Below are 10412 nucleotides of genomic sequence, written 5' to 3'. Positions count from 1 at the left end.
GAGACAGTCCCTACCCAACAGTGGGCTCACAGTCTAAAAGGTCGGTACCCGTCCCGCTCCGTCGGCCCCGGGGGGCGAGGGCTGGCGGGAAGAGGGGGACCCCCCGCCCCGCCCCAACTTTCCCTGACGTTCAGGCATCTGGTGGTCCTTTCCCACCCACACCCACCCCCACCCGGACCCCCAGCAAACCTGGCCCAAGGCGAGCTCCGTACTGGACCTTACCACCCTGCTTTCCTGCAAACAGAAGATAGGGGCACCTCCACCCTCTCGTTCCAACGGGCTCTCCATCCTGATCACCTACTGCAGGCAGCGCAGAAACCATCCCAAGTACCTAATGACCGAATTCATTCAATCGTATTTATTGAGCGCTTACTGTGTGCAGAGCACTGGGCTGAGCAAATGCCAGTCACTGGGCACCACCCCCTCTCCCTGCCCCGAGCTGAGCCGGCCCCCCACGGCTCTGAATCGTGGGGGATGGCAAGGCCACGCTTGTCCGGGCTGTGGTCTGAGAGGCTCAGTTGGCTCCAAACCTCTCCCGAGGGAGTCCCACTATTCCAGGGTTTCAGGGCCACACAGGGAATTTCTGCTGTTGGAATTGCAGGCTGGCTGGGCACCCCTAGATTTCCCAGGGTCAGGAACATGGCGCTGGGAAGACACCCAACACCTTACCCCCTCGACAGCCCGGGCACAGTTCCCTCAGCGGCATCGGAGGCCCATCCACAACTCGGAGTCTGTCCAAACTGACTAGCTTGTATCTACCCCAGAGTTTAGCAGCATGACATAGTGGATAGAGCCTAGGCTGGAAGCCAGAAGGTCATGGGTTCTAATCCCGGCTCCACCACTTGTCTGCTGTGTTACCTTGGACAAGTCACTTCACTTCTCTGGGCCTCAGTGACCTCATCTGTAAAATGAGGATCAAGACTGGGAGCCCCACGTGGAACTGGGACTGTGTCCAACCCGATTTGCTTGTGTCCACCCCACAGCTTAGTACAGTGCCTGGCACATAGTAAGCACTTAACAAATACCACAGTTATTGTTTATTTATTTTGCATAGCTGGCACTTAACAAGTGGCATCATTATTTATTTAATTTGCATTAAGCAGGAAAACCCCGGAGTGTTTCAGAAGGACAGACCTCCTGACCATCGAGGTATTAGACAGGCACATAACAGGTTTGCATAAAACCAGCAAAACCCAATATACTTAAGACTCCCAAAGGATATGTCCATTCCCCTCTGCACTGAGCGCTTAGTACAGTGCTCTGTACACAGTAAGCGCTCAATAAATACGATTGATTGATTGAGCAGAAACCCCTGATCATTGGCTCCTCTAGTATCCACCCCAGCAATTAGTATAGTGCCTGGCCCATAGTAAGCGCTTAAATACCATAATTAGTAGTAGCAATAATAATAATAATGATGGCATTTGTTAAGCGCTTACTACGTGCAAAACACTGTTCTAAGCGCTGGGGGATATAATGTGATCAGGTTGTCCCACGTGGGGCTCAGAGAAGTTAAATGACTTGCCCAAGGTCACACAGCAGGCATGTGGCGGAGCCGGGATTCAAACCCATGACCTCTGACTCCAAAGCCCCTGCTCTTTCCACTGAGCCATGCTGCTTCTCTTAGTAGTAGTCGTACAGTGCTCTAAACACAGTAAGTGCTCAATAAATACGATTGAATGAAAGAATGAATTATAATCTTGTGCCCATTTTCCAGATGAGAGAACTGAGGCCCAGAGAGGTTGAGACTTGACTAAGATCATACAGCTGGCCAATGGACAAGCAGTGTGGCTTAGGGGAAAGAGCCCGGGCTTGAGAGTCAGAGGTCATGGGTTCTAATCCTAGCTCCGCCACTTATTAGCTGTGTGACCTTGGACAAGTCACTTAACGTCTCTGGGCCTCAGTTCCCTCATCTGTAAAATGGGGATGAAGACTGTGAGCCCCACGTGGGATAACCTGATTACCTTGTATCTATCCCAGCACTTAAAACAGTGCTTGGCACATAGTAAGCGCTTAACAAATACCATTATCATTATTATTATAATGTTTAACAAATACCATTTTACCTGACTGGATTACTGCATCAGCCTCCTCTCTGATCTCCCATCGTCCTGTCTCTCCCCGCTTCAGTCTGCACTTCACTCTGCTGCCCAGATTATCTTTGTACAGAAACGGTCTGGGCATGTCACTCCCCTCCTCAAAAATCTCCAGTGGTTGCCTGTCAACCTAAGCATCAAGCAAAAACTCCTCACTCTGGGCTTCCAGGCTGTCCATCCCCTCACCCCCTCCTACCTCACCTCCCTTCTCTCCTTCTCCAGCCCAGCCCGCACCCTCCGCTCCTCTGCAGCCGCTAACCCCCTCACTGTACCTCGTTCTCGCCTCTCCCGCCATCGACCCCCGGCCCACGTCCTCCCCCGGCCCGGAATGTCCTCCCTCCACACATCCGCCAAGCTAGCTCTCTTCCTCCCTTCAAAGTCCTACTGAGAGCTCACCTCCTCCAGGAGGCCTTCCCACACGAAGACCCCTTTTTTCCTCTCCTTCTCCCCATCCCCCCCTCCAGCCCTACCCCCTTCCCCTCCCCACGGCACTTGTATATATTTGTACAGATTTATTACTCTATTTATTTTAATTGTACACATTTACTACTCTATTTATTTTGTTAATGATGTGCATATAGCTGTAATTCTATCTATTCTCACGGTTTTGACACCTGCCTATATGTTTTGTTTTGTTGTCTCTCTCCCCTTTCTATCAATCAATCAATCGTATTTATTGAGTGCTTACTGTGTGCAGAGCACTGTACTAAGAGCTTGGGAAGTCCAAGTTGGCAACATATAGAGACGGTCCCTACGCAACAGTGGGCTTACAGTCTAGAAGGGGGAGACAGAGAACAAAACCAAACATATTAACAAAATAAAATAAATAGAATAGATATGTACAAGTAAAATAAATAAATAAGTAGAGTAATAAATGTGTACAAACATATATACATATATACAGGTGCTGTGGGGAAGGGAAGGAGGTAAGGCGGGGGGGATGGAGAGAGGGAGGAGGGGGAGAGAAAGGAAGGGGCTCAGTGTGGGAAGGCCTCCTGGAGGAGGTGAGCTCTCAGTAGGGCCTTGAAGGGAGGAAGAGAGCGAGCTTGGCGGATGGGCAGAGGGAGGGCATTCCGGGCCAGGGGGAGGACGTGGGCCGGGGGTCGATGGCGGGACAAGCGAGAACGAGGCCCGGTGAGGAGATTAGCGGCAGAGGAGCGGAGGGTGCGGGCTGGGCTGGAGAAGGAGAGAAGGGTGAGCCCGTTGTTGGGTAGGGACCATCTCTATACGTTGCCAACTTGTACTTCCCAAGCGCTTAGTACAGTGCTCTGCACACAGTAAGCGCTCAATAAATACGATTGAATGAATGAATGAATATTACTATTATTAAAGTAAGTGCCCAATCAATGCAAGTGCTTACTACAGTGCTCTGCACACAGTAAGCGCTCAATAAATACGATTGAATGAATGAATGAATATTACTATTTTTAAAGTAAGTGCCTAATCAATGCAAGTGCTTACTACAGTGCTCTGCACACAGTAAGTGCTCAATAAATACGATTGAATGAATGGAATGCCATGTTTAAAAAACTCCTTGAGAGCAAGAACCTGATCTCTTACTCAATATTACTCTCCCAAGCGCTTAGTACAGTGCTCTGCCCTCAATAAGTGCTCAATAAATACAACTGATTGATAGCGTCCCTCTGCTGCCCCCGTGTGGTCGGTCCGAGAGGCCGCGGATGTTCAAGGCTCTCAGGATGCGCCTTTCCGCATCAATCAATCAATCAATCAATCGTATTTATTGAGCGCTTACTGTGTGCAGAGCACTGTACTAAGCGCTTGGGAAGTCGAAGTTGGCAATATATAGAGACAGTCCCTACCCAACAGTGGGCTCACAGTCTAGAAGACTGTGCATCCTCAGGTGACACTCCAGCCACCTGATCTTCTAACTCCTTTTCATCCCAACTTATTCTCAATCGATCTAATCCCGGCTCAGCCACTTCTCTGCTGTGTGACTTTGGGCCAGCCGCTTAACTTCTCTGGGCCTCAGTTCCCTCATCTGTAAAATGGGGATGTGAGCCCACTCTTCTAGACTGTGAGTCCACTGTTGGGTAGGGACCGTCTGTATATGTTGCCAACGTGGACTTCCCAAGCGTTTAGTACAGTGCTCTGCACACAGTAAGCGCTCAATAAATACGATTGAATGAATGAATGAATGAATGAATGACTGTGAGCCTCACGTGGGACAACCTGATTACCTTGTATCTACCCCAGTGCTTAGAACAGGCTTGGCATATAGTAAGAGCTTAACAAATACCATCATTATCATTATTATTATTATTGCCCCAACTCTTAGAACAGTGCTTGGGACATAGTAAGCACTTAACAAATACCATTACTATTATTATTATTATTACCCCAGCGCTTAGAACAGTGCATGACACATAATAAGTGCTTAACAAGTACAGTTATTATTATTATTATTATTATTATTATTATTACCATAGCTCTTAGAACAATACTTGGCACATGGTAAGCGCTTAACAAATACCATTATTATTATTATTATTATTATTATTATTATTATTATTATTACCCCAGCGCTTAGAACAGTGCTTGACATGTAGTAAGCGCTTAAGTACCATTATTACTATTATTATTACCACAGCTCTTAGAACAATACTTGGCACATGGTAAGCACTTAACAAATACCATTATTATTATTACTATTATTATTAACCCATAGCTTAGAACAGTGCTTGACACACAGTAAGTGCTTAACAAGTACCATTATTATTATTATTATTATTACCACCACAGCTCTTAGAACAATACTTGGCACATGGTTAGTGCTTAACAAATGCCATCATTATTATTATTATTATTATTATTATTACCCCAGCACTTAGAACAGTGCTTGACACATAGTAAGTGCTTAACAAGTACCATTATTATTATTATTATTACCATAGCTCTTAGAACAATACTTGGCACATGGTTAGCGCTTAACAAATGCCATTATTATTATTATTATTATTACCCCAGCGCTTAGAACAGTGCTTGACACATAGTAAGCGCTTAACAAGTACCATTATTATTATTATTATTATTACCACAGCTCTTAGAACAGTACTTGGCACATAGTAAGCACTTAACAAATACCATCATTATTATTATTATTATTACCCCAGCGCTTAGAACAGCGCTTGTCACATAGTAAGCGCTTAACAAGTACCATTATTATTTTTCATGGCTTAGTGGAATGAGCACGGGCTTGAGAGTCAAAGGTCGTAGGTTTTAATAATAATAATGATTCTGGTATTTTCTAAGTGCTTATTAGGTGCCAGGCACTGTACTAAGCACTGGGGTGGTTACAAGCAAACTGGGGTGGACACAGTCCCTGTCCCACTCAGGGCTCTCAGTTTTCATCCCCATTTTCCAGATGAGGTAACTGAGGCAAAGAGAAGTGAAGTGGCTTGCCCAAAGTCACGCAGCTGACAAGTGGCAGAGCCGGGATTAGGACCCAGGCCCGGGCTCTATCCACCGTGCCATGCTGCTTCAATCCCGGCTCTGCCACTTTCATTCATTCAATCGTATTTATTGAGCGCTTACTGTGTGCAGAGCACTGTACTAAGCGCTTGGGAAGCACAAGTTGGCAAGATAAAAAACACCATTTTAACATCCTATTTTCCACCAGCTCAAAAATTTCATTTCGTAGAACTAAAGCTTTCTGTCACTCTAGTTCACAACTGACTGGCCGCTTGGTGAAGGGTGGAAAGAGAATAATCTACACCCTATTAATAAAACTATTGTCAGTCAATAATTTTTTTGTAAAAGTTCATCTACAAACCACAGGATGCTAACTGCTGGAGCATCATCCGCGTTGATCTCCTTCCAAACAGTACACAGGTCTCACTTGTCAGCTGTGGGACTTTGAGCAAGTCGCTTGAATTTCCTGTGCCTCAGTGGCCTCAGCTGTAAAATGGGAAGACATGGGACAAGCCGACGACCTGGTATCTCCCCCCCGGAGCTTAAAGCAGGGCTTGGCACACTATTATTATTATTATTATTATTGTGAATTATTCTGAATGAGGATGGCACCCAAACTCACCTCTGAGCAGCGGGCGGTGCAATCTTCCACCTTGGGGATCCTCTGGCCCTGGGTGGGACCCCAAATTAGGACGATGAAAAGGAGGGAACCCGCGTCGAGCATCTTGGTGGGGGAGAGAGAAAGCCTTTCTCCCTTGACTGAACCCTCTGCCTCCCGAGCCCAAACTTTAAACAGTGGAGAACGTCTAGAGCCCTCCCCCAACACCCAAATAGACTCCTCCTCCAGCTCCCGCCCTGAGCATCCCATCCACTGTGCCCGGCCTAATGCCCCTCCGGCGTTGGAAAAATAATAATAATAATGGTGATGGTATTTGTGCATTCGTTCATTCAATCGTACTTATTGAGCGCTTACTGTTCATTCAATCTGAGCGCTTACTACTGTGTGCAGAGCACTATTCTATTTTATTTTGTCAGTATGTTTTGTTGCCTGTCTCCCCCTTCTCGACTGTGAGCCCACTGTTGGGTAGGGACCGTCTCAATATGCGGCCAACTTGGACTTCCCAAGCGCTTAGTACAGTGCTCTGCGCACAGTAAGCGCTCAATAAATACGATTGAATGAATGAATGAATGTACTAAGCGCTTGGGAAGTCCAAGTTGGCAACATCTAGAGGCGGTCCCTACCCAACACGGGCTCACAGTCTAGAAGGGGGAGACAGACAACAAAACAAAACATAGTAATAAAATAAATAGAATAAATATGTACAAGTAAAATAAATAGAGTAATAATAGAGTACTCACTTTACCGCTCTGGGCCTCAGTTCCCTCATCTGTAAAATGGGGATGAAGAGTGTGAGCCCCATGTGGGACAGAGACTGTGACCAGCCTGATTAGCGTGTATCTTCCCCAGCGTTTAGAACAGTGCTGGGCTCATTTGTGAAAGAGCCTGGGCTTGAGAGTCAGAGGACGCGGGTTCTAATCCTGACTCCCTCCCTAATCCTCCTTCCCTTCAAGGCCCTACTGAGAGCTCACCTCCTCCAGGAGGCCTTCCCAGACTGAGCCCCTTCCTTCCTCTCCCCCTCGTGCCCCTCTCCATCCCCCCCCATCTTACCTCCTTCCCTTCCCCACAGCACCTGCATATATGTATATATGTTTGTACATATTTGTTATTCTATTTATTTATTTATTTATTTTACTTGTACATATCTATTCTATTTATTTTATTTTGTTAGTATGTTTGGTTTTGTTCTCTGTCTCCCCCTTTTAGACTGTGAGCCCACTGTTGGGTAGGGACTCTCTCTATATGTTGCCAACTTGTACTTCCCAAGTGCTTAGTACAGTGCTCTGCACACAGTAAGCGCTCAATAAATACGATTGATGATGATGATGATGATGACTCCACCACTTGTCTGCTGTGTGACCTTGGGCAAGCCACTTCAATCAATCAATCAATCAATCAATCAATCGTATTTATTGAGCGCTTACTGTGTGCAGAGCACTGTGCTAAGCGCTTGGGAAGTACAAGTTGGCAACATATAGAGACGGTCCCTACCCAACAGTGGGCTCGCAGTCTAGAAGGGGGAGACAGAGAACAAAACCAAACATATTAACAAAATAAAATAAATAGAATAGATATGTTCTCTCTCTCTCCCCCTCGTCCCCCTCTCCATCCCCCCCATCTTGCCTCCTTCCCTTCCCCACAGCACCTGTATATATGGATATATGTTTGTACATATTTATTACTCTATTTATTTATTTTACTTGTACATATCTGTTCTATTTATTTTATTTTGTTGGTATGTTTGTTTTTGTTCTCTGTCTCCCCCTTTTAGACTGCGAGCCCACTGTTGGGTAGGGACTGTCTCTATATGTTGCCAACTTGGACTTCCCAAGCGCTTAGTCCAGTGCTCTGCACACAGTAAGTGCTCAATAAATACGATTGATGATGATGCTGATATGTACAAGTAAAAGTACACTTAACCTCTCTGGGCCTCAGTGACCTCATCGGTAAAATGGGGGTGAAGACTGTGAGCCCCACGTGTGTCTTTTTACCCCAGCGCTTAGAACAGTGCCAGGCGCATAGTAGGAACTTAACAAATACCATAATAAGAATAATATGTGCAAACATCTATACAGGTGCTGTGGGGAGGGGAAGGAGGTAAGGCGGGGGGGGATGGGGAGGGGGAGAGGAAGGAGGGGGCTCAGTCTGGGAGGAGGGGGAGTTGTGTGCAGAGCACTGGACTAAGCGCTTGGGAGCCACTGTTGGGTAGGGACCGTCTCTCTATGTTGCCAACTTGTACTTCCCAAGCGCTTAGTCCAGTGCTCTGCACATGGTCAGCGCTCAATAAATGCGACTGAATGAATGAATGAAGTCCAAGTTGGCAACATCTAGAGACGGTCCCTACCCAACAGCGGGCTCACAGTCTAGAAGGGGGAGACAGACAACAAAACAAAACGTACTAACAAAGTAAAATAAAAAGAATAAATGTGTACAAGTAAACTAAATAGAGTAATAAATAGGTACGAACATATATACATATATGCAGGTATACATATAAATATATAGGACAGGTATAAATGTAAATAGAGTAATAAATATGTAGACAAAATAAAATAGAATAAATATGTACAAGTAAAATAGAGTAATAAATATGTACAAACATATACACATATATACAGGTATACATACAAATATATAGTACAGGTATAAATGTAAATAGAGTAATAAATATGTAGAAACATACATATATATATACAAAATAAAATAAATAGAATAAATATGTACAAGTAAAATAGAGTAATAAATGTGTACAATCATATATACATATATACAGGTATACATACAAATATATAGTACAGGTATAAATGTAAATAGAGTAATAAATATGTAGAAACATACATATGTATATACAAAATAAAATAAATAGAATAAATATGTACAAGTAAAATAGAGTAATAAAGGTGTACAAACATATATACATATATACAGGTATACATACGAATATATAGTACAGGTATAAATGTAAATAGAGTAATAAATATGTAGAAACATATATACATATATACAAAATAAAATAGAATAAATATGTACAAGTAAAATAAATAGAGTAATAAATGTGTACAAACATATATACGTATATACAGGTATACATATAAATATATAATACAGGTATAAATGTAAATAGAGTAATAAATATGTAGAAACATATATACAAATATACAAAATAAAATAAATAGAATAAATATGTACAAGTAAAATAAATAGAGTGATAAATATGTACAAACATATATACATATATACAGGTGCACATATGAATATATAGTACAGGTATAAATGTAAATAGAGTAATAAATATGTAGAAACATATATACATATAAACAAAATAAAATAAATAGAATAAATATGTACAAGTAAAATAGAGTAATAAATGTGTACAAACATACATACGTATATGCAGGTGTACATATGAATATATAGCGCAGGTATAAATGTAAATAGAGTAATAAATATGTAGAAACATATATACAAATAGCGTCAATATAAATGGAATTATAGCTATATACACATCATTAACAAAATGAATAGAGTATTAAATAGGTACAAATATACACAAGTGCTGTGGGGAGGGGAAGGGGGTAGAACAGAGGGAGGGAGTAGAGGCGATGGGAAGGGGAGGAGGAGCAGAGGAAAAGGGGGGCTCAGTCTGGGAAGGCCTCCTGTGCAACATTCCCTGCAAAACCTCCCAAGAGAGGCAGCACGGCCTCGTGGCAAGAGCCCAAGGGAGTCAGAAGACGTGGGTTCTAATCCTGCCTCCGCCCCTTGTCTGCTGCGCGTCTTTGGGCAAACCACTTTGATGGTGATGATGATGACGATGGAATTTATTAAGCACTTACTATGTGCAAAGCACTGTTCTAAGCGCTGGGGAGGTTACAAGGTGATCAGGTTGTCTCATGGGGGGCTCAAAGTCTTCATCCCCATTTTACAGATGAGGTAACTGAGGCGCAGAGAAGTGAAGTGACTTGCTCAAAGTCACACAGCTGACAAGTGGCGGAGCCGGAATTTGAACCCATGACCTCTGACTCCAAAGCCCGGGCTCTTTCCACTGAGCCACTCTGCTTCTCTACCCACTACTCTACTCACTTTACCGCTCTGGGCCTCAGTTCCCTCAACTGTAAAATGGGGACGAAGAGTGTGAGCCCCATGTGGGACAGAGACTGTGACCAGCCTGATTAGCGTTTATCTTCCCCAGCGTTTAGAACAGTGCTTGGCTCATTTGTGAAAGAGCCCAGGCTTGGGAGTCAGAGGATGTGGGTTCTAATCCTGACTCC

The sequence above is a fragment of the Tachyglossus aculeatus genome, chromosome 14 (genome assembly GCF_015852505.1).
Source record: "Tachyglossus aculeatus isolate mTacAcu1 chromosome 14, mTacAcu1.pri, whole genome shotgun sequence".
In the NCBI taxonomy this organism is placed as follows: Eukaryota; Metazoa; Chordata; class Mammalia; order Monotremata; family Tachyglossidae; genus Tachyglossus; species Tachyglossus aculeatus.
This window is presented reverse-complemented; position numbering follows the sequence as displayed.